The sequence below is a fragment of the Canis lupus genome, chromosome 4, assembly GCF_011100685.1.
Source record: "Canis lupus familiaris isolate Mischka breed German Shepherd chromosome 4, alternate assembly UU_Cfam_GSD_1.0, whole genome shotgun sequence".
Taxonomy (NCBI): domain Eukaryota; kingdom Metazoa; phylum Chordata; class Mammalia; order Carnivora; family Canidae; genus Canis; species Canis lupus.
In genome coordinates, this window is record NC_049225.1 from 35,908,923 (window position 1) to 35,930,502 (window position 21,580).

The window sequence follows — 21,580 nt, forward strand, 5'->3', positions numbered from 1 at the left end:
GGTCCCTCCCTTTCAGAGGCCTCAGCTCCCAGTGGTGAGAAGGCGATGGTAACGCTGCCCCTTCCCCCAGCAGCAGGATGGTGGGCGCTCCCTCGAGGCTCCTTCCCTAGCAGAGGGGACTCGCACCCCAGACTCTCAGCACCACCAGGGACAGCTGTCCCGGCACCGTGATCCGTGCCCCACCCCCGAGTGGCTGCACTTGCGGTGTCCCTCCCAGTCATCTACCCCCTTACTCGGGGCAGAGGCGGGTCCCAGACCCACCATCTGAACTCTGGGGCCCTCGGGAGGTTTCAGGCAGCAGGTGGGCTTGTTTCTACGCGGGACCCATGGGTCTGAGATTGCGGAGCAGGAGGGAGGAATGGGTGTCCTTCCTTTATGTGTCTTTTTTTTTTTTTTAAGATTGTATTTATTTATTCATGAGAGACCCAGAGAGAGAGGCAGAGACACAGGCAGATGGAGCAGCAAGCTCCACGCAGGGAGCCTGATGCAGAACTCGATCCCGGGACCTCGGGGTCACGCCCTGGGCCCAAGGCAGGTTCTCAACAGCTGAGCCCCCCCAGGCGCCCCCTTTACTTGGAAGGAAGGAAGGAATAGGTGGTCCCCCGGCTGGCAGCCCATGACGGAGCTTACAGGGTGGGAGTGGGGCTCTCTGAGCTCCGCAGAGCCCAGTGGTTCTAGAAGGACTTCACCATCCACAGGTGACATAGGAGCTCCACGGCTGCTCCCTGGGTCGTCTTCCTGCTTGATCCCATTCACGGGGACGGTGGCCCTTGGCTCCCAGGGTGCCGACGGGAAGGTGCATCTTGGACCCGCCTTGCCCCAAGCTCCAGCGTCCCCCCGTGTGGGAAGCCAGGGTGCAGCATGAAGCTGCCTCCAGACTGTGGCTCCAGCGATCTGTGGCCTGCGGGGTGCGTCCCTCTGCCAAATCTCCAGCTGTCCTCATTGGAAATGAGGCCTTGGGGGGCGGGGAGGGGGGGGAATCAGCACAGGGTTTTATAGCTAATCACTGTGCTGATGGCTCCCAATCCCTTAAGAGACAGACGGACGCTCTTTGGGGACAGCGATATTATTCTTGCACAAGCCTGCGGGTCCGGAAACATACCCAAGGGAAGGACAAAAACATCCTCCTTTAGTGGGGACAACAGGGAGATAACAGCGGTGGTGAAGGAACCAAAGGAGCGAGCCAAGTCCTGCCGTGCACCAGTCACGGTGTCACTGCCCCAACACAGCGCTTGGGGGCTCTGGGATGTACCTGGCAGCGGGTCTCTCTGGCCTGGGCCACACCCGCGGGAAGAGAGAGGAGATGGTTCCCTCCGTGACCACCAGCACGAGGGGACTGACGTGGGGTTGGGGGTGAGCGCACCCCTCAGCCCACCACCTGGGTCCATCCAACAGGGGCTGTGTCCAGGGTCCCCCGGGTTGGTAGCCGGCCCCCCACCTGCAGCCACACGGGGGCTTAGCCTCCCCCCAAGGATGGTCGGGCTCCTCTGGGGCCTTGTGGAGACTCCTGACTGGGGGGCTGTGGGGGCTCTGGCCAACGGCCACACTGCGGGACTAGTACCTTTGTCCTCGGGAGACTTCCTGTGGTTTACGAGTCTTCAGGTTCCATCAAACCCCATCAGAGTGGAAGCTTCTGGATCGAGAAGCTTCTCTGTTACGGCTCATTGGGCAGAGGCCTGGCAGGGCGGCTCATTTGCTGTAAGCCTGGACTTTCTCTGCAAAACATCAACATAACTATCAGACACATCCACCCGTTGGAGGCACTTTGGAAAATACCAGAAAGAAAAAATAATAATTATCTTTCCTATTACAGAGTTCGATAGCATTCCACCCTCGACTTTTCCTGTTTGTGTTTTTGTCCTTTTATACGGCTACGATTATGCAATTGTACACGTTCATACCATTATGGCCTTTCTTTCTTTCTTTCTTTCTTTCTTTCTTTCTTTCTTTCTTTCTTTCTTTCTTTCTTTCTTCTTTCTTTCTCTTTCTTTCTTTCTCAAATGTTCCCTAAATATATATTTTTTTAAGATTTTATTTATTTATTCATGAGAATACACAGAGAGGAGAGAGAGAAGCAGAGACACAGGCAGAAGGAGAAGCAGGCTCCATGCAGGGAGCCTGATGTGGGACTCGATCCCGGGTCTCCAGGATCACACCCTGGGCTGAAGGCGGCACTAAACCGCTGAGCCACCGGGGCTGCCCTCCCTAAATATTTTAACTAGTGGCTGAGGACATGTTGGTTAACTAACCCATTTCCAGCTTTGGCTGTTATAAATAATAGTGCGGTGACCATCTTTGGGTATTTTAATTTTAATTTTTTAATTTTTTAATTTTTAATTTTTTTATTTTTTTTTGCGACCCCTCCCCCGGCCGGGCCCGCCGAGGCGGGGGTGGGGCCTGGGTATTTTAATTTTTAAACCCGGGATCCATTCTCTAGAGTCGGCTCCCAGGGTGGGCTGTGACGTCACAGCGTGAACACCTCTGGGTTCTTCGTCACCCGTGGGAAAGGTCAACCTTAGGATCCACCTGTGTGGACAGGTGGGATGAGGAGAGTCCTCTGTTCCTTAAACTCTTGTCCCTCTGTCCCGGGCTGCCCAAGCAGCCCGAGTCTGACCGGGAAGTGCTCCCCAAGCCCCTCCGCCCCTCTGCCTTTCCCCATTCCCTCCGTTCTCCCCCGTTGTCCACACCCCTGGGAAGCCGTGGTCTTCAGAAGCCTCGAAGGGCCTGGGCTGTGCTTGGGGAGTGTTGGACGACTGCTCCTGCCGTCCGGACGTGCTGTGGAAAGGCCTGGAGTGCCGACACACGTGACGGGCACTGCCTCCCCGTGTGGCCCCACAGTAACCGAGCGACTAACCCGGGTGCCTTCCTGTCTCTTCAACGTTCAAGCCAGGGGTCCCAGGTTCAAAGGCTTATGTCTGACTCATCTTTCCCATTCCCTGAAGGCAAGTGCAATTTGCAAACACGGAACACACATGTCCCCTCCCCAACAGAAGCCTGTCCCTCGGGCTGGCCTGGCCCAGGTCCAGGCAGGGCCAGCCACGGCCACACCCAGGCCGGCGCAATGGCTGGCCCCGCCTGGACAGTCCCCTTCCGATGGCCTCAGCCTCCCCATCCACACCAGGCCCTGCGTTTTCCACTCTTGGCTTTCATTTTCCTTTGTGTTTGGGCTCAGGAAGGAGGGGAGTCTGGTCTGGGAGCTTCCAGCGGCCTGAGGGGCACGGTCAGGACCCCGAGGTCACCGGGGCCTGGGAAGGGATGCGTAGAGCGAATTTTACAAAGGAAGATGCATTTTTCAGGAGAGAGGAAGTTTCCAAAGCAACTTCCTAACTCCGCAAATGCGCACGGGGAGGTGGCGCTGGGCCCAGCCCTTAGGATCCCAGAAGCAGGTGGTGGCTGGGCCCTCTGGGCACCACGGGGACAGCCCGGCTCCCTTCAGGAGTGTGTACGCTTCTGAGCCGGGCGTTGGGGGCCCTCACGGAATAGCGCAGAGCGTTCTGGGCTCACGGCAGCCACTCCGGTGTCTCCAGGGACAGAGCCTGTGGCTTCGCTGAGCCGCTTGCTGCACCGGGCGCTGGTCTGCCCCTTTCATGTACCTAGGAGTAAGGGAAGGCATAACGGACCAACACGTCCTCCCTCATGGAGGGGCATCACATGCGTCCCAGGGTCACCTGCTGGCCACCGGCCCAGCCAGAAGAACCAGCAGAGTGAGGCTAGAACTTTCTTCACTGCTGTGACTCCATCACTCATCGGCTCTTTTCAATGGACCTGCATTCCTTCCTGTTTCCACGAGGCTTGGTTCCTACCTGTCTACCCTCCTGGGGACAAGCTCCGCGTGGCAATTCCCTCTGAGAGTGTGGTGTGGACAGCTGAGGAGCTCTCAGATGAGCCGGCCCTTTCAGGAGCTGCTGGCACCCCCGCTCTGGGCACGCAGGCCTGCAGACACCATTGCTGTGTGGGGCCGTGGGGGACCATAGGGGGCTGCATGGGGCTGTGGGGGGCAGCGCAAGGCCGCATGGGGCCATGGGGGGCCTGTGGGGCCGCGTGGGCCTGTAGGGGGCCACGTGGGGCCGTGGGGGCCGTGTGGGGCTGCATGGGGCTGTCGGGGGGCCGTGTGAGGCCGCATGGGGCTGCATGGGGCCATGTGGGGCTGTGGGGCTGCATGGGGCGGTGGGGCTGAGTGAGGCCGTGGGGGGGCCTCTGGGGCCGTGTGGGGCTGTGGGGGACCGCGTGGGGGGCCATAGGGAGGCCTGTAGGGCCGTCAGGGGCCATGGGGCCGTGGGGGGCCACGTGGGGGGCCATGGGGGGCTTGTGGGGCTGTCGGGGGCCATGGAGCCATGGGGGGCCACATGGGGGGGCCATGGGGGACTTGTGGGGCTGTCAGGGGCCATAGGGCCGTGGGGAGTCATGGGGCCGCAGCCCAGCCCACTCTTAGACCCAGCTCACACTTCCAGCCCTTGCTGTGTGCGGCCTGGCAGCACAGCCCAGAGAAAACACGACAAGCTCCTCGACGTATCTCGGCTCATTTCATCTCGGTTGTGTTTTGCAGACTGGCTCTGGGCCCGAGCCTCGGCGTGGAGCTCCCAGAGCTGCGTGGGACCCGTGACCAGGGGGCGAGGGCCCTCACGGGGGGAGGACAGTGTCCCACAGCCCTGACTCCGTGATAGCTCACAGCAGCGGTGCCCAGGGGCACCATCCTCTACTTATCGGGGACAAATTCCAAGTTTTAAAGAAATACAAGCAGATTAAAGTCAAACCAAAACTTCCCCTCAAAACTCCAAGCCTTCACAGAGAACCCTGCCAAGGGCTTTCTCTGGGGTTGCCCGGGGCTCGCGCGTTGCTCGGAGCCCCCCCCTCCGCCCCCTGCAGCCCTGCGGCCCGACAGCCCGCTTTTCCATCCCACTAATGGGCTTTCTCCTGGGCGTCCTGCGTGCCGCCTCCCCGAGCCCCTGTAGCGTGGCATCCTTGCCTCCATCCCACACACGGGAAAGCGCTGTCGCGGATGGTGTCCTTGGCCCATGGACAAAGCCGTAGACCGGGTTTGCGCGGGAGCCCCCTCTGTTGCTCGAGGCCGTGGCTTCATCTGCAGCCCAGGCCACCCGGTGGAGGTAGACACCGAGCCACAGGCCACGCAGCGGGCAGCCTCACGCACGTTCCTCCCAGTCCTGGCAGGCGAAGGCCAAGCGTGAGCCGTGAGGCCTGCCTGATGCAGAAATGCCCCTGCAAACTGAAGACTTGCCTCAAGCCCCACTCTTCGCTGCCCTTTGCCTTTTTCCTGCTCCGTCCTTATGGCAAAGGGTGTCTCCCCAAACCAACGGGTACAGCTCGGACCCGGAGGCTCTCCGGTTTGGAGACGCACCGGCAGTGGACGGGAGCCCAGGCTTAACCGCTGGCCTTTAAGTGTAGTCGGGGGGTTCTCTCCCACGACTGCCTGTGAAGGCTGCAGATGGCCCATTGCTATTGCCCAGGGAAACCGGGGTTACCTGTGGACCCCATTCTGTGCACTTTTGTCTTTATGTCCTTTGTGAGCAGCGGAGAGCTTTAACTTTGGATCATCATCTGTGCCGTGTGCTTGGTGGCTTGGCCAGTGGGCTCCTGAGCCGGTGTCCAGAAGGACAGGCTCTCTTTGCCTGTGACAGGGGGAGCTTCTGGGGAGGGACGCCAAGGGAGCAGATATTTGAACAGCTTTCACTGGTTATGGAAACTGCTGGACCATTCGCGTATCCTTCAAAACCTCACTCAAACCTGCCAGACCCTGGCTGCTGTGGCAGGTCTTGGCTTTCGGCACCGCAGGATGGGGACATGATGAGGCCAGGGACACATATTCCTAAACAGGCCGTGTCAGCAAGGCCTTGGTCTACCAGCAGATGACAGCGGACAGGAGCCCCTAGGGCTGGGGTTGGAGGCACTGCCCGCCAAGGAGCCACCAGGACAGCTTCACTGAGGGGAACACACGCAGGACAGGAGCAGAGCGGAGTGGGTATCACCCCAGCTGGAGACGCCACCTCACACGACGGCCTCTTTCCTGAGTTTATCTCCCCTTTACTCGCAGATGAGAGCAAGAGGAAATACGATAGGCCGGTCATTTTGCATCTATCCCTCGTTATGAGTTGAATTGTGTCCCTCAAAAATTCATATATTGACGTCCTAACCCTTAGGAGCAAAGAATGTGACCTCATCCATCTGGAAATATCAGATGTAATTAGTTCAGAGGAAGCTTTGGGCCACTAATCCGATATGCTGTTCTCATAAGAGAGGAAGTCTGGAGACAGATACACACAGAGAGAGAGAACCCTAAAGGAAAATGAAACCGAGGAGTGGGGTTGTCTGCAAGCCGACACTGTCAAAGACGGAGAACAAACGCACCAAAAGCCACAGGATAGGTACGTCACACGTCATTCCTTCAGAAGGAGCCCAACCTGCTGCCTCCTTGATCTTGACGTTCTAGTCTCCTGAGGTCAAGCCAAGGGCCTCTGTCTGGCTCAGGCCTCCTCTGGGGAAGCCAAAGCAATGAGTTTCTGTTCGTTGAGCCCCCAGTTTGTGGCCCCGCAAGCTGAATACCTGTGCCATTTAGGGGGTACCCCAGTCCCGTGGAAAAGATGGTAACGCACCCACTTGGTAGAAGAGGAAAACAAGGCTCAGAGAAGTGACTTACCTGAAGATCCTCAGAGGTGGGATTTGAACCCACACCAGTGTCACACCCAAACCCACTGCATCCTATGACTCGAGGGTTATTTCCTCTCCGGCTTTGTGTGGGCGTCCCCGGGGAAGTCAGGGAAGAGCTAGACCATTGCCTCATAACACTGCCTTCTCCAGATTCTTCTGAGAGGCAAAGCTACCCACTGGGAACAGGAGCTGTCGGCCCCTTTTTAGGAAGCCAGCCCCTGCACAAGCCAGCTCCTCCGGCTGCCCGGACAAAATGTTCATCCCGTTCGGGCCTCCCCCAGATGGAGCTGTGCTCCTGTCTCAGGACGTGCCTGGGGTGGACGTCCCCTTCTCAGGACGTGCCTGGGGTGGACGTCCCCTTCCGACGGCAGCAGTGCCGCGACACGGGTGCACGGATGCCCCAATCGTGCGTGGTTCATGAGCTTCATCCACTCGGTCCTGTTACGGGCGTGCACGTCTTTTCATCTCTGCAAAATGGAATGGGAAGAGAGGCTAAAGCTCTGAAGAATTTTTATTGGCCCCGCCTGTCATTTACTTTGGCTTCGTAAATCAAGGAGACGTCAGGTTGCAAAATAAAGGCAGCCCCCCAGTGACGTTCCATCAGGATGTGCTGCGGGCGCCGCATATTGTGCTACGGGGTCAAGCACACATCTCAGCTGTCCGTGGTTCCGTCCACTACACGGGGGCCCTCTTTCCAGTTAGTTTCACTCCTCCGACGCACATTCGGGGCTGGGGTGGTTCTTAACGAGGTAACCATTACTCTTTTCAGGGTTTTCCCCATTAGCTTGACCTAGACTCAAAAGCAATTTTTCAAAAAAAAGCAATTTTTCTGAGGCCATAGGATAAAACCAGGCACCCCATCAGCAGCTTCCACCTTCCCCGGCATGAAGGCCTGGGACACAGCGGAAGGTCTGACCTGTGCCCGCCTAGCAGCAGGCAGGTTCCCCTTGACGCACGACAATGTTGACGCACTCCTGGTGATTCATCCCTAAGAGGATATTCCTGACGACTTCCGTTCCTTTCTGCTCACTCTCTCTCTCAGGTAGATAAAATCTTTTTTTTTTAAAGATGAATAAAAAAACACTGTATAATATTTTAAAACATGAAGGATAAAGAGAAAATCACGAGCACGGAGAGAGAAAACAGAAACACCTATAAATGACTAAAAATCCAACTGGCGTTTCATTAACAGAGATTGTTGGAAATCTCTGCAAAAAGTAAAACATGCTCATCTTATATTACTTGTTACGAAGGCGTAGGAGTAAAATATGATTATTGTTTCGACAAGAAATTGAGTCTTATTGTGTAGAGTATATACATACTGTATGGAATGTTTTGCAATTGCTTTTTCTTTTTTTTTTTCACTGAATAAACCAAGGAAAGTTCTAGATCAGTATATATTATTAACGCATTTGAATTCCTTCTGTGTTTTCCATATTTTGTCTAACCATGCCCCTCTTGGGGATATTTAGGTTGTCTACAGTTTTTGACTCTTGTCCATAATCCAGCTATTAACATCTCTGTGTTTTGTTCAAGCATTTCTATAGGATAAATACTTAGAATTAACATTTTTGAGTAGAGGAAATTCCCACTTCAAGTCCTGAGAGATGCCACTCACTTTCCAATCAAAGCCATACTTGGTTTTCCCCAATGCCCTGCAAGGGAGCCCGACTTCCCACCTGTTACACCTTCAATATTATGTGCCATTTATATTCTTTGCTAACCTGAAGGGCAAAAACCATATTTTGTTGTTTTAATCTGCAGTTATTTGGTTATTAAGGAAATTGAGCCTCTTACATGTTTATCAGCCTTCCCTCCTCTATGATGTGCACTTAACAACGTGTCCCTTCCTTTGTCTATTGGATTGTTTTAGATTTTTGTGCACTTTTTAGTCAGTCCTTTATTTTCAAAATAATATTTCTGTTTTCATATCTTGCTTACACAAGCCTGTCTTTGACTCAAGATTAGAAAACATTTGGTGCCAGTCCATGTTCTTGGTTGCGACCAAGAGAAACCAACTTTCTCTAACTTAAGCAGCAAAGACATTCACTAGAAGGATACCAGGCATCTTAGTGAAAGGATGGGGGGTTTGAAAACAAGTGTTGGGAAAAAGAAGTCAGATTAGAGGGAGGCCAGGGAACCAAGAACATGGCAAAATGGGACTGGGGGGGCAATGGGGTACTGTGGGGACCGTCTGGGGCCCTCGTGCCCTTGCTCCAGGAGGCCGGCCGCCAACGGGCTGTTCCTTGGTTCTGCTCCCATCGCCTGCACTTGGCCCAGGGCCTCGGTGCTGCCAGCCCCCGTTACCACTTTCCACCACCTCGCTCTCCGCCGCTCCTGCGCCGTCGCGCCCACTACTCCCAGCACCTGTCACCACCGCCTCCGCCGCTGCAAGGAGCCCCCAACTGCCCCGGATTCCGGGCCGCGCTGGTGTCCGATTCGGCGTTGGCGGCAGGAGTCCTCAGTTGTCCATTCACATGCGTCAGCCGCCAGGAGTCAGGGACAACAGTCCAACATTTGGGTTGACTGGGGGAGGATCGGTACCTTATTACGTCTTCCCACCCAGGAACATGGTGTGTGTGAAAATCTGTCGTGTTTCCAACAATCTCTGCTAATGAGACACCAGTTGGATTTTTAGTCATTTTTTAAAAAATATTTTATTTATTTATAGAGACACAGAGAGAGAGGCAGAGACCCAGGCAGAGGAAGAAACAGGCTCCATGCAGGGAGCCTGACGTGGGACTCGATCCCGAGTCTCCAGGATCACATCCCAGGCTAAAGGCGGCGCTAAACCGCTGAGCCACCCGGGCTGCCCGGATTTTTGGTCATTTACAGGTGTTTCTGTTTTCTCTCTCCGTGCTCGTGATTTTCTCTTTATCCTTCATGTTTTTAAAATGTTGTATGGCGTTTTTTTATTCATCTTTTTAAAAAAAAATTTTATCTATCTGAGAGAGTGAGCAAGAGAGAGAGCACACGAGCAAGAGCAGAGAGAGAGGCAGAGGGAGAAGCAGGCTCTCCGCTGAGCAGGGAGCCTGGCGGGGGCTCCACCCCAGGACCCGGGGTCATGACCTGAGCCCAAGGCAGACGCTCAACCACTGAGCCACCGGGCGCCCCTTTTTCCATTCACCCTAATAGGATATATGGCCATTCTAATATGGGGTTCCTTGTCCTGCTCGTCTGTTCTTCCAGTTTTCCTTGAGTTTATCCTTGGGTTCATCTGCTGATGACGGGATGGGGCACGCTGGCACACATTTAAAGCGCCCAAGAAGATGTCTTGTTTCCAGACCACGTTATGGCTGTACCGTCTTCCTGAATTTGTGAGGGTGCTAATGAGGATTTTTAAAAGTTTGTTTTGTTCACCGAAGTATCTGCATGGCCACCGAGCCTATTGTACCATCTGCCTGTCTGCCCTTATGGCCCTCGTGTTGCTGACTTGTGTCGTCTGCCTGTTTAAAGACTGGATGGTTCATCTGACGTAGGTGAGTGGCCCTTCGTCCGGGAGGCTTCTTCTCTGATTGAAGCGGCTGCTCCGGGGCCTGGGACCGGTGGCGGTCTCCCCCCCGCCCCACGAGCGGTAGAGTAGGTGTTCAGGCTAAGCCGTGGCTGCCATGTGAGTTCAGTCGCGTTGAGGTCAGGAAGCGGCGAGTGGCCCCTGGGCTCACCTACCCGCCCTCCGTCCGCTCCGGCTGACCGGCTGACCGGGGAGAGCCTGGCTGCGGAGGGGAGGCCCCATTTCTCCGGTGGGGGGCGGGGGGGAGCTGACAAATGGCTTCCTCTGAGTTCCCACTATCTGCTGGTGATTTTCCATTCCCGTCTCCAGCCTGAGCCAATAATAACATTTCACACTCGTCTGACACCTTTTCTCCTCTGAGCTCCCAGCGCTTTACAAGCACACGCTTACTATTATTGCCCTCTGAATTTCGATGGAAAAGCTGAGAGTCACAAGATCAAAGCTGCCAGAGCGGGGTGGGGGGTGGGGCGTAAGGGCTCCCAGAGAGAGCACCCCGGCCCTGGGGGAAGGGGGCCTGAGCCTTTAAGGGGGTCCTCGGAGCGGTGGCCCAGGGCAAGGCTTGCAGCAGCAGCTCCCTCCTCCTCCAGCTCGAAGCTGGTGCATTTGTCCTTTGCAAGTGATAGCAGAAGGGAACGGGGATTTGGAAGCCATTCGCTAGGAGGAAAGGTGGGCCGCTGCTTTGTGGGGGTTTCTGGGGATGACAAGACTCATGGAAGCCGCGGGGTGTCGGCGTGTGTCGTGCTGCCGTGTGGCCCAGATGCGGAGACTCTGTGGGGCAAGGCCTTGGAGACACCCTGAACTGCCCGGAGCGGGTTGGGGGCCTATCCTCAGCTCGCCGCGTGCACGTGTCAGCACACGGCCTCGCAGCGGACGTGCAGCCACCCCCCGCCCCCTAGACATCTGCGTTGGGAGAGCTGGCGCTCGTGCTGTCCCTCCCCAGGTACAAGCGCGGGGGCCAAGCCTTGCCCCCCGGGGCGTGCCTCGTCCAGCGGGGTCTGCGAGCTGCTCAGCACCCGGCCGTCTTCCTTTGGGCAAGCTTTCGTCCAGGCCTGCTCTCCCCTCTTCTGCAGGCGGCTTTGGGGGTCTAGCGACAAGGAACACCTGTAACCACGTGTTTTCAGCAGCCAAGCAAGGCCCCGTTGACTCAAGTGTCTGCTGAGCTGGAGCTGAGTCAGCAGTGAGCGGAGGGGGTGAGGCGTGCACTGCATCGGGGGCTGGAAACCCGCCCTCGTTGACCTGGGAACACATCAATGTCAGGAAGGATTCACGGAACCGAGAGGGTGGTGCTCACCTGGCCGGGGAGCACCTGAGAACCAGCCATCCCTACCCTACAGGTGGGAGGAAGCAGGCAGCTGGGGCATGCATGCCCATGTGTGCATGTGTGTGCATGCATGCATGTGCGTGTGCAGGCATGTGTGCACACACTGGCGAAGCACACAATGCTGAGCACGTCCAGGTAGGTCTCCCAGCCCCTCGCACAGGGAGAGTGGGGGTGAAGAGCCCGGCTGGGAGTGGAGCTGGGATTTGAACCCAGGCGTCCTTGGCCCTGACGCTCTTCCTGCCTAGTAACACTGCCGGCCCGAAGCGAAGCGCCGCGAGCGGCCCACAGCCCTCATTCAACTGGCCTGGAGTCTCTCTGGCTGGCAGGGCCCCCAGGCCAGCCTCTTTCCCAGGGGCTGGCGGCCCCGCGAGTCCCGGGCAGCCTGGACCCCCCCGCCCCCGCCCCTGCAGACACTGGAGCTCTGGGCCGGGGCCCAGGCCCAGCAGGGTAGCCCTTGTCCTGCCCGCCGTTTGCGATCTGCCCATTCACAGCCGCCGTGAGCAGGCCCCGGGCATCCTTCCCCGACCACCCAGTCGGCCCCGCTGCCTGGAAGCGGAGCCCGCCCGCCCAGGCCCCCGGCCCCTCCGCTCACGGGGCTGCTCCCGCCTCCGCCGGCCTCCTGCTCCGTGGCTGGCCCGGCCTGGCCGGCCCGGGGGATGCCGGAGCCCAGAAACAGCAGGGCCGGAGTGTCCCCCACGAGCCACAAAGGGAGAGTCACAAATCAAAGGGGTCTGAGAGGACAAAGCTGTCACAGCAGCCCCTCATGGAGCCGGATCTCCAAATAATGCCGGCCCCGGCTGCATGGGGGGGACACCTTGGTGGCCAGCTGGCTGCTCTGGGCCGGACAGGGAGGTACGGGCTCTGTGGGGTGGCTTCACGCTTCATGCCCTCGGGGGTGCCAGGGGGGGACTGGGGGCAGGAAATGACCACAGCGAGGCTAGTCTGCCTCTCCCTGAGGACACGGTGTGGCTCCTGGCCCCAGGACCAAGCAGGTGAGGCCGGCTCAGCGCTCGAGGTCGCCGTCCAAGCGGCCGTGGCCCTGGCCGCGGGCTCACCCCTTCCTGGGCATCCAGGGGAGTCGACGCGCTGGAATGTGTGAGCAGCTTGTCCGCTATGAGGCCTGTGCCAGCTTGCACACCTAGGGCTCGCACTCAGGGGTTCCGGGTCCCTCACTGCGCCCCCTTCCTCCCTCCCCTCAAGCCTGATGAGCAGGGATGGGGTACATGGGGCGTGCCTGTGTGCGCCATCATCCCCCCCTCCTCCTGATTTAAATATTTCCCCGACATCCCTCTTCCCTATCACCACATCGTCCTGAAATCTCGTTCCTTCCTTCCAGCACTTTTACTTCCTTTTACTTTTTACTTCGAAGCCACGGCTTGTGTGTCCATGAATATGAAATGACCCAGATGGCAAAACACATGGTTCTAATCGTGTTTTTGTTACTGACTCCTTTCTCCTTCTAGGCCTCATTTCCTCACTGCTGGGATGATGAGGTGATATCAGAGCCACGTTCTGATCTAAAATTTCAGGGGGGCCAGAGGATGGCCACTAGGGAACTGGACGTTCATTAGGAGAACATGTTTAATCTTGGGAAGGAGGCAACAAAGGTTAATGTAAGGGAGGGTAAGAACCCCCTCCTCGACGCGGGGCAGGGGGCCCGGACACAGGGGCCAGGACCTGCCTTGACCTTCCCCCGCAGATGGATGCCACCTGTCTCCGGCCCTGGAAGCAGCGAGCAGGTGGGGATGTGCATCACAAGGCCCCGTTCACACCTGGCCCTCTCCGCATCCACGTAGCTCCTGTCCACACAGCTGACAGGTGACACGTCGTGTCGCATGATGAACAAGGCATACGGTTCAGCAGTGCTCTGTGTGGCTCCGATGCTCTGCGACCATCTGCTTGCTCTAGCTTCGAAGGTCTTTCATTACCCCATAAAACACCCCATATTCGCTGGTAATGGCTCTCCACGTGCCCTCCTCCTGGCCCCTGGCAACGTCTGATCCGTTCTCCGTCCCTGCGGATCCCCTGCTCTGGATGGATCATAACAACGGAAATGCACGATATGTGACCTTCCGTATCTGGTTTCCTTCACTCGGCAAGTTGTCTACGGGGTTTACCCCCGTTGTACCGCGGATCAGTGCTTCGTTTCTTTTTTATGGCTGAGTACTATTCCAGGGTCTGCATAAACCATAATTTGTTCATTTTATCCGTTTATAGCGCGTAGGTGGTTTCCACCGTCCGGCTGTTGTGAATGACGGTGCTTCAAACCTTCATGTGCAAGGTTCTGTGTGGACACATGTTCCCTTTTGTCTTGAGGATGAGCCTGAGAGTGGAACTGCTGGGCCGTATGGTAATTCCCTCATTCCGCTCCTTGAGGCACTGCCAGAGAGTTCCCCAAAGCAGCTGCACCATGTAACACCCCCTCGGCCGCGATGGGTGTTCCAGCTCGCCACATCCTTGCCAACGCTTGTGATCATCTGACTTTTTGATTATAGTCAACCCAGTGGGTGTGAAGTGGGGTCTCATTGTGGCTCTGATTTGCATTTCCCTAATGACTAGCGACGTCAAATACCTTCCATGTATTATTGGCCACTCGCATATCCACCTCGGAAGAATGTCTACTCAGCTCCTTTGTCTGTTTTTAAATTGTTATTATTTATTTATTTATTTATTTATTTATTTATTTATTTATTTATTTTTAATACATTTATTTTTTATTGGTGTTCAATTTGCCAACTTACAGAATAACACCCAGTGGTCATCCCTTCAAGTGCCCCCCTCAGTGCCCATCACCCAGTCACCCCCACCCCCCTCCCTCCTCCCCTTCCACCACCCCTAGTTCGTTTCCCAGAGTTAGGAGTCTTCATGTTCTGTCTCCCTTTCTGATATTTCCCACACACTTCTTCTCCCTTCCCTTATATTCCCTTTCACTATTATTTATATTCCCCAAATGAATGAGACCATATAATGTTTGTCCTTCTCTGATTGACTTACTTCACTCAGCATAATACCCTCCAGTTCCATCCACGTCGAAGCAAATGGTGGGTATTTGTCATTTTTAAAATTATTTCATTGTACGAGTTCTTCGTATATTTCCATACTAGACCTTTTTCAGATAAATACTTTGTGAATATTTTCTTTCATAGGTTGTCCTTTCACATTCTTGATTTATGTCCCTTGATACAGAAAAGTTTTAAAATTTTAATGAAGTCCAATTAACCCAATTTTTTGGCTTATGCTTTTTTTTTAAGATTTTTATTTATTTATTAATGAGAGATACAGAGAGAGAGAGAAAGAGAGAGAGAGAGAGGCCGAGACACAGGTGGAGGGAGAAGCAGGCTCCATGCAGGGAGCCCAACGTGGGACTCGATCCCGGGTCTCCAGGATCACGCTCTGGGCTGCAGGCGGCGCTAAACCGCTGAGCCACCAGGGCTGCCCTTGGCTTATGCTTTTGATGCCATTTCAAAGAATCCTTTGCCAAATCTAAGAGTTTGGTGATTTTTCCCTATGTTATTTTCTAAGAATGTAAATAAGCTTTAGTTCTTAGAGTCAGCCCATTCATTGATTTTGAATTAGTTTTTGTGCATGGTTTAAGTCTGGGTCCAAATTCATCCTTTTGCATGTGGTTATCAGGATGTTCCACTCAAGTGGGTGTTTGAATGAGAAAGAGAGTTTGGGGCAGCCCCAGTGGCTCAGCGGTTTAGCGCCGCCTGTGGCCCAGGGAATGATCCTGGGGTCCTGAGTTCGAGTTCTGTGTCGGGCTGCCTGCAGGGAGCCTGCTTCTCCCTCTGCCTGTGTCTCTGCCTCTCTCTCTGTGTCTCTCATGAATAAATAAATAACATCTTTAAAAAAAAGAAAAAAGAAAGAGAGCTTGCAAACTAATTTCTCTACCAGAGTTCTTATGTATTTTTGTATTTGGGTAAACATAAATGTCCAAATAAAAGTACATGTAAGCCACCTCACAGTTTTGTACTTGTTTTTGAGAGTGTGTGCGTGCACACAGACTTCGGGGGGTAGGGCAGGGGAGGGGGAGGGAGAGAACCCCAAGCAGGCTGCACGCTCAGCACAGAGCACCACTCAGGGCTCAATCCCAAGACCCCGGGATCATGACCTCAGCCGACACCAAGGGTCAGATGCTTAAACCCACGGGGCCTCCACGCGCCCTGACACTTCACATTTTTTTCAAGTCCAAGCTGTCATGCAAATTAGACTAGACAAGGTACGTAACACCCCTGCAGCACAGTCAGTGGGATCTGATGGGGGCAGTTCTAGTTTAGGGGACAGAAATTATCAGCCTTTTAAGCAGGAAAAGAATGATGAGAATCGATCCTTTCAGGGGAGCTTCACCTGCCTGTGCTGTTTCTCCAAAGCTGCATCGTATCTCGTCTCACATTCACCGCGGGGGCGCTGGTGGCATCTTCCTTATTGCTGGGCTAGTGGGGTGACCGGGGCCGCCCCGAGATGGCCCTTGCCCTGGGAAGGCAGGGACCCCGCAGCATCCCCCAGAGACCGCAGTGCCTTGCGTCCAACTGCGGGGTGTCTCCCATTGACGGCGGCTGGTTCTCGAATCTCCCCACACCCACGCGGCTGGGCGGCAGCTGCAGAGCCGTCCTGGGAGCGAGTCCTCGGGGTCCACGTCCCAGGGGCAGGACGCTGGGGGGTCCGCACTGAGCTGAGGGGTTCCTGAGTCACTACCGAGGGAGCACCGTTGGGGTGATGGTCCCCCCGCCGGACTCCAGCTCCTCACTGGGCAGCGGTATGACTGCCCCTGCGCTTGCCCTTGGCTTATCACCCAGAACCAGAGGCTCTGCTCTCCCCATAGCGTCCTTCCTTCCCCTCAGGGAAGCTTCTCTGCTGCTCAGGCTGCACTCGCGGCCCTCAGGGCCAACCACTGCTCTGGCCTGGCCCCACCGGCCCCTCCCGTGCACCCCTGGTGCCCACGCCTTCTGGGGCTTCCCTCTCGGCGGCCGTCCTGCTCTTGCCATTCACTCTATTGATCCTTCCTTTCTGGTTTCTGCTCCACCCTACCTCCTTACACCCAGTTCCTCCCCCCACCCCATCCACCCATCTCCCATTGCTGTGTCCACTCTTTCTCCCTTTTCTGACCAAATTCCTTGTTTCCCAGCCTTGCACTCACACGCCTCCTCTGCTCGCGGCTTCCACCCCTGCTGGGGTGCCGGCCGCAGCCCTGCGAGGGGAGCGAGCACCCTGCTGAGTGCACCCCAGAGGACCCTCCGTCCGCTGCCTTTTCTGCCATTTTCACCGGATGCTCTGCTCCTGCCGGGTCTCTCTGCACTCCTGGTCGGCTGCTTCCCCATTTCCCTGGCACCTGCCCTTGGGGTCCCCTCCCTCCTGCACTCTCAGGCCTGGGTGGCTGTGGGTGCAGGTGCACGTCCCCCAGCACGCTGGGTGTCCCCCCCCAGGCCAGGCGGGGGGCTGCTGCCTCTGCCGGGAGCACCCTGAACACTTGGCCTCTGGGTCCGGAGAGGGGGGACCCTCTGGAGAGCAGAATTCTGGTGAGACCTTGGCACCGTGAGGCCAGTGCGGCAGCAGCATGGGCGCCGCCGGGCAGCCTGCCCGGTGCCAGGGTCCCAGCCTGGCCGGGGCCGAACCCACACGCGGGCCTTGACGGGGCCTGGCAGGTCCCCTCGCACAGCGGAGCGCGAGGGGCTGCGGGGCGGCCGAGGGCAAAGCCGAGGGGACTTCCAGAACTCGGTTTCTTCAGGTGCTGGGCTGGCCTCCCAGTCGAGGCCTGGTTTCCAAGAGGAGTTTGACGGAAGGAGCCCTGTATGTTTTTCTGACGGGGTGGAAGCTTGTGCTCCGAAAACAGAAGAGATTCTTGTTTGAACATAAATCTAGCCCAGCTTTGCGGGCTACCAAGGGGAATCAAATTAAAGGGGAAAACAGTAGCAGCACAGATGCCTGGCGGCGCTGGAGGCAGCGGGTCACAGGCTTGAAGGTTCCCATCCTTGGTTTGGGGCCCCGCCTGGGCCTGCTAGCGACCTGGGGGGCAGATGAGGAGGGATCTCCCCCAAGGCTCGGAGGCACCCCTAATCTCCAGGGAAGGACGGAGCCCCCCGTGCGGCCTCCTCCCCAGCCCTCCTCGCTCTGGCCTCAGGGCCGGCAGCCACCCCAGTGGGGCCGCAGAGCTCAGCACATGGCTCCACACGACCAGAGTCCACTCTGGCTCCTGAGCCGCCTCCCGGGGCCAAAAACAATGGTCCCTCCTGCTGCACATTAACAGGGTGGTTGGGGCTTGGTTGGCACCTGGCCCCGTCGCCAGCCCTGCCTCTGTCACCAGCACCCCTGGGCCCTGCACACAAGGCCCAGGCTGTTCGCAGGAAACCAGAGCCTCGCTGTGGGGCCAGCGCGCTCTGAGCCCATGCTCCGAGCAGGGATGACGGCGATGGAGAAGTGAGCTTGCGACAGCCCACGGCGACTTGAGCAGCCTGAAGGATGAGGCTCCTGCCAGCGCCATGGAAGGCGGGCTCTGGGCGCTAGAAGAGCCCCCCAGCACAGCCCCAAGGCCTCTTGGCCCTGTGCACACCGGTCCCTGGCAGGTGGCCTTTCCACCTTCCCGCTGGACGCCTGTCACTCGCCTTGAGTCCAGATCCCAGCTGCCCCTCAGCCCCCCTGTGCGCCCAGCACCTGGGCCCCGGGCTCCGGGACGGGCTCCGCGCTGCGTCCTGCCTGCAGTTACGGGGCCGCCGCGGGGGCTCTGAGGCCTACTGCCAGGCCCGCTTCAGGGAGGCCTCGCTCCTGCCCGCTGCCATTGGCGGGTGGCCGGGCTGCTTTCTCGCCTCGCTGCTCTGCTGGGCCAGGCGGTGCCCACAGGGCCCGCTCAGAGGCTCTGCTCCAGCTCCTGGGCCCGGCGGACACTGGGCCACATTGGCATCCCCTCCTGGCTGCTCCCCGCGCCATTCCGCGCACCGGCGGCAGCCAGACCTCTCCGGACCGAGCGCTCGCTTCAACGTGCTGTGCACTGAAGTGCCGTCCTGGGTCCAGAGGAGGCTGGGGACATGGCGACATGGCGTGTGATGGTCTAGCCGTCGGCCCCTCCCTGTGTGGCAGGAGCTAAGGCCCCTTCCCGGAGGACACAGACCCCCACGTCTGCCTGAGCTGGTGCCTTGCACAGGTGAGGTGCAGTCACCCCTCGCAGCCTGTGGAGTCCCACAGCACCTCTGGGATCCCCTTTTATAGGTGACACCACAGGCCACGAGACGAGGTGGTTCTCCAAAGGCCTCCCCGGGGCTGAGGACAGCGGCCAGGATTTGGACCCAGCACACACACAGACACATCTATACCGTGTGTCTAAGTCTCCGTGGTGAGTCACTCGGGCCAAAAGTCAATCCAAGCAGTGCCCCCCTAGATGAGACATGTCCACAGCATGTGGAGGGGCATCCGCAGGGCCACGGGCCCCGCGTGCAGGAAGCCATGCCCAGCTCCCCGTCCGGCCTGTTTCATTTGTCCTGGGCAGTTCCCAGGACCACAGCCTTACGCATGGAAACAGGGGGTAGAGGGAGCACCGCCACTCGGCGTGGAAAGCTGACCCACAGCACGCGGCGGGGGCATCGCCGGCAGAGAGGCTGAATCTGCGTGGGGCACCGGGTCCTCGCACAGACGCCCTCATGCACGTGTGCAAGGTCCTGCAGCCTGGAGCCTCCCTCAGACTCCTCCTCTGAAAATGGGGAGTGCTCCCCCCTCCCTAAGGAGGCTGGGGACACCGGCTCCCCCTGGAGCTGCAGTCCTACCAACTATTACGATGCTGAGACGCTGGGAAGAGCAGGAGGGCGGCGCTCCGGTCTGCAGAGTCACTGTTGGTCTGTAGAGCCACGATTTCCAAGCCTCTCAGTTGGGGCCTCATCAGTCCCACCCCCCCCCCCCCCCACCGCTGCAGTGCCAGGAGGATCCACGACGGTCCTGAGAGGCATGGCATGGCCCCACAACCCCGGTGGGGTGCCTGGGCCTCTGAGGGGCTGCTCAGCAGCCGCAGCCAGGCTGTGGGACCCCGGCCTGGCCTTGGCGTGTCCGCGACGGGGGGCCTGGGCAGGGCACTCCGGGCAGGAGCGGGAGGCGACAGACCCCGGAGGACACGGCCACCCTGCCCAGTCCCCGAGGCTGGCAAGGACAGCAAGGACGCAGACGTCTGAGCGTCGCCTGCTCCTGGCAACACTTCCTCGCGTCCCCATTGGCTCCCCTGGTTCTGGCCCCCTCCCTGTACCTGCTCCTTGCAGCCTCGGGCGCGGGTCACAGGGAGGACGTGGGTCGTCTGCTGCTTGCGCCCCCGGTGCCCCCACATCCTGGCCCAGCCCAAGGCGGCAGGGGCCTGCCTTCCAGGGAGGTGGACGTGCCGGGCCACCCAGGCTGTGGAGGCAGCGGCAGCAGCTCCACTGGCTTGTTGCAGGGTCGGGCGGCTGGGCTGGCCTCAATCGGGAGAGGCAGCGAGGGCCGCAGAACCTCACGGAGGGCTACAGGCCCCTGTGGGTGGTGACAGGAGCACTCACTGTCCTCCAGGTGCTAGGGGAGGAATTAGGGCCCAGCAATCCAGAATGTGGGCTTGGAGGAGTCAGGACCTGGATTCACACTCCAACCGCATAGCTGGACCTCCGAGCCCCGGCCCCCAGGGTCCAGCTGGAGGGGGGCATTTGTCTCCCAGGGCCACGTAGAGTATCCTGTGCCACACAACAGATGACCCTTCACTAAAATATCCGAGCCTCGTGTGTAAAGTCACGAGGAAGCCGTGGATTATTCCCGGTGGGCGGCAGACTCACCTCGGACCCTATGACGAAGCCCGAGGTATCACGATACCCATTTGACAGGTGGAGCAAGGAAAGGAAGAGGCGACTGTAGGCATCATTTGCCCCGAATCCCACAGTTAGCAAGAGGCAGGGCCAGCTTTGGAGCTCTGATTATTTAACCCAGAGTCTGGGCTGCTATTTGCTGCCTTTACGTGACCTCAAGAGGTTGTGGATCTACGGATTCGTACCCGGGAGGCTTGTAGGACCAAGTCTCTAGAGGGTGAGGCTTCGAGGGCGAGCTTGTTTCCCGTGGACATGGGACGCCACCATGGAGCGTTCGGGAGGAATGAGGAGGTGCAGCCTCAGTCCCTCCCCCGTGCCAGCTGCACCCTGTCCCGCAACGCCAGGTAACTTCTAACCAAGGTACGTACAATAACGTACCACAGAAATAACAAGGCAGGCCTAGGGAAATGGAAGTAGGGGCAGAGAAGCAAGACTCGCTAATCACACGCATTTATCAACCTACCTGGGAGGACTGACTCAGGAGCTCTAACTGGGCCTCGGGTTTCACTCTGAGCTCCGGCGCAGACGAGAACTTTCTTGGTTACGTAATCCTCAGGGTCACACAGAGCCCACCAGTTGCTCCAGAAACCCGAGGTTTCCACAGTAGAGCTTGGCGATGCTCTTCTTGTGTGCTGCTTACATAGGGCTTCTAGAACTTTCCAACCTCAAACACAGCGATAGGCCTCCTTGGCACCCCCAGAGACATTGCCTCCATGGACGCCGAGGCCTCCAACTGCTGCAGAGGGACAGGCCCGTCCCTGAAACACACCCAGACGGCCGCTCAGTTCTGTTGAAACTTTGTCACTGGATTGGGGACGTTATCCCGTGGGGAATACCCATCAGGAAGGCTGTTTGGCTTCCAGGCAATGTCTGCGTATGGATCCCATTTTCCAGAGACATTACAGCTCCGTGGACACCCACACAGAAGCAGGCAGGGGATCCTGACGCTGAACTTGGCTGCGAAGGGCTGGGAGGTGGGCTCTGGGGCACGAGGGGCCAATGGTTGGGACAGTGATGCTGCTGAAGAACCAGATCATATGTCCCCTTGCTGCAAACATTTTCTCAACAACTTGTACTTAGCTGTGTGCCAGAGGGTGGGTCCACTTAACCTTTCTCGGGGTGATGCCAAAAAAATATCCCTCTGAAATGCAAGTCTGTTTATTCGAGCCTCCAGAGAGTGTTCCAAGTTTAATGCCTGCCCGGCTCCTGTCCCCTGTCCTGCCCTGCCCCAGGGGGGCCTCCAGGATCCTGAGAGAGTGAGGGGCTGCCTGGGCTCTTTGCTTG

At 57.6% G+C, this 21,580-nt stretch overlaps 1 long non-coding RNA gene across 1 annotated transcript; it reads right to left on the minus strand.

The window, feature by feature from the left end:
• Window positions 1–504: 504 nt before the first annotated feature.
• LOC111095521 lies at window positions 505–21,424 on the minus strand. The gene is made up of 4 exons (XR_005358091.1): window positions 20,760–21,424; window positions 6,653–7,130; window positions 1,562–1,715; window positions 505–955 (listed from the first exon to the last, which is right to left on the minus strand). It is a non-coding gene; the product is annotated as an uncharacterized LOC111095521 (long non-coding RNA).
• Window positions 21,425–21,580: the final 156 nt, after the last annotated feature.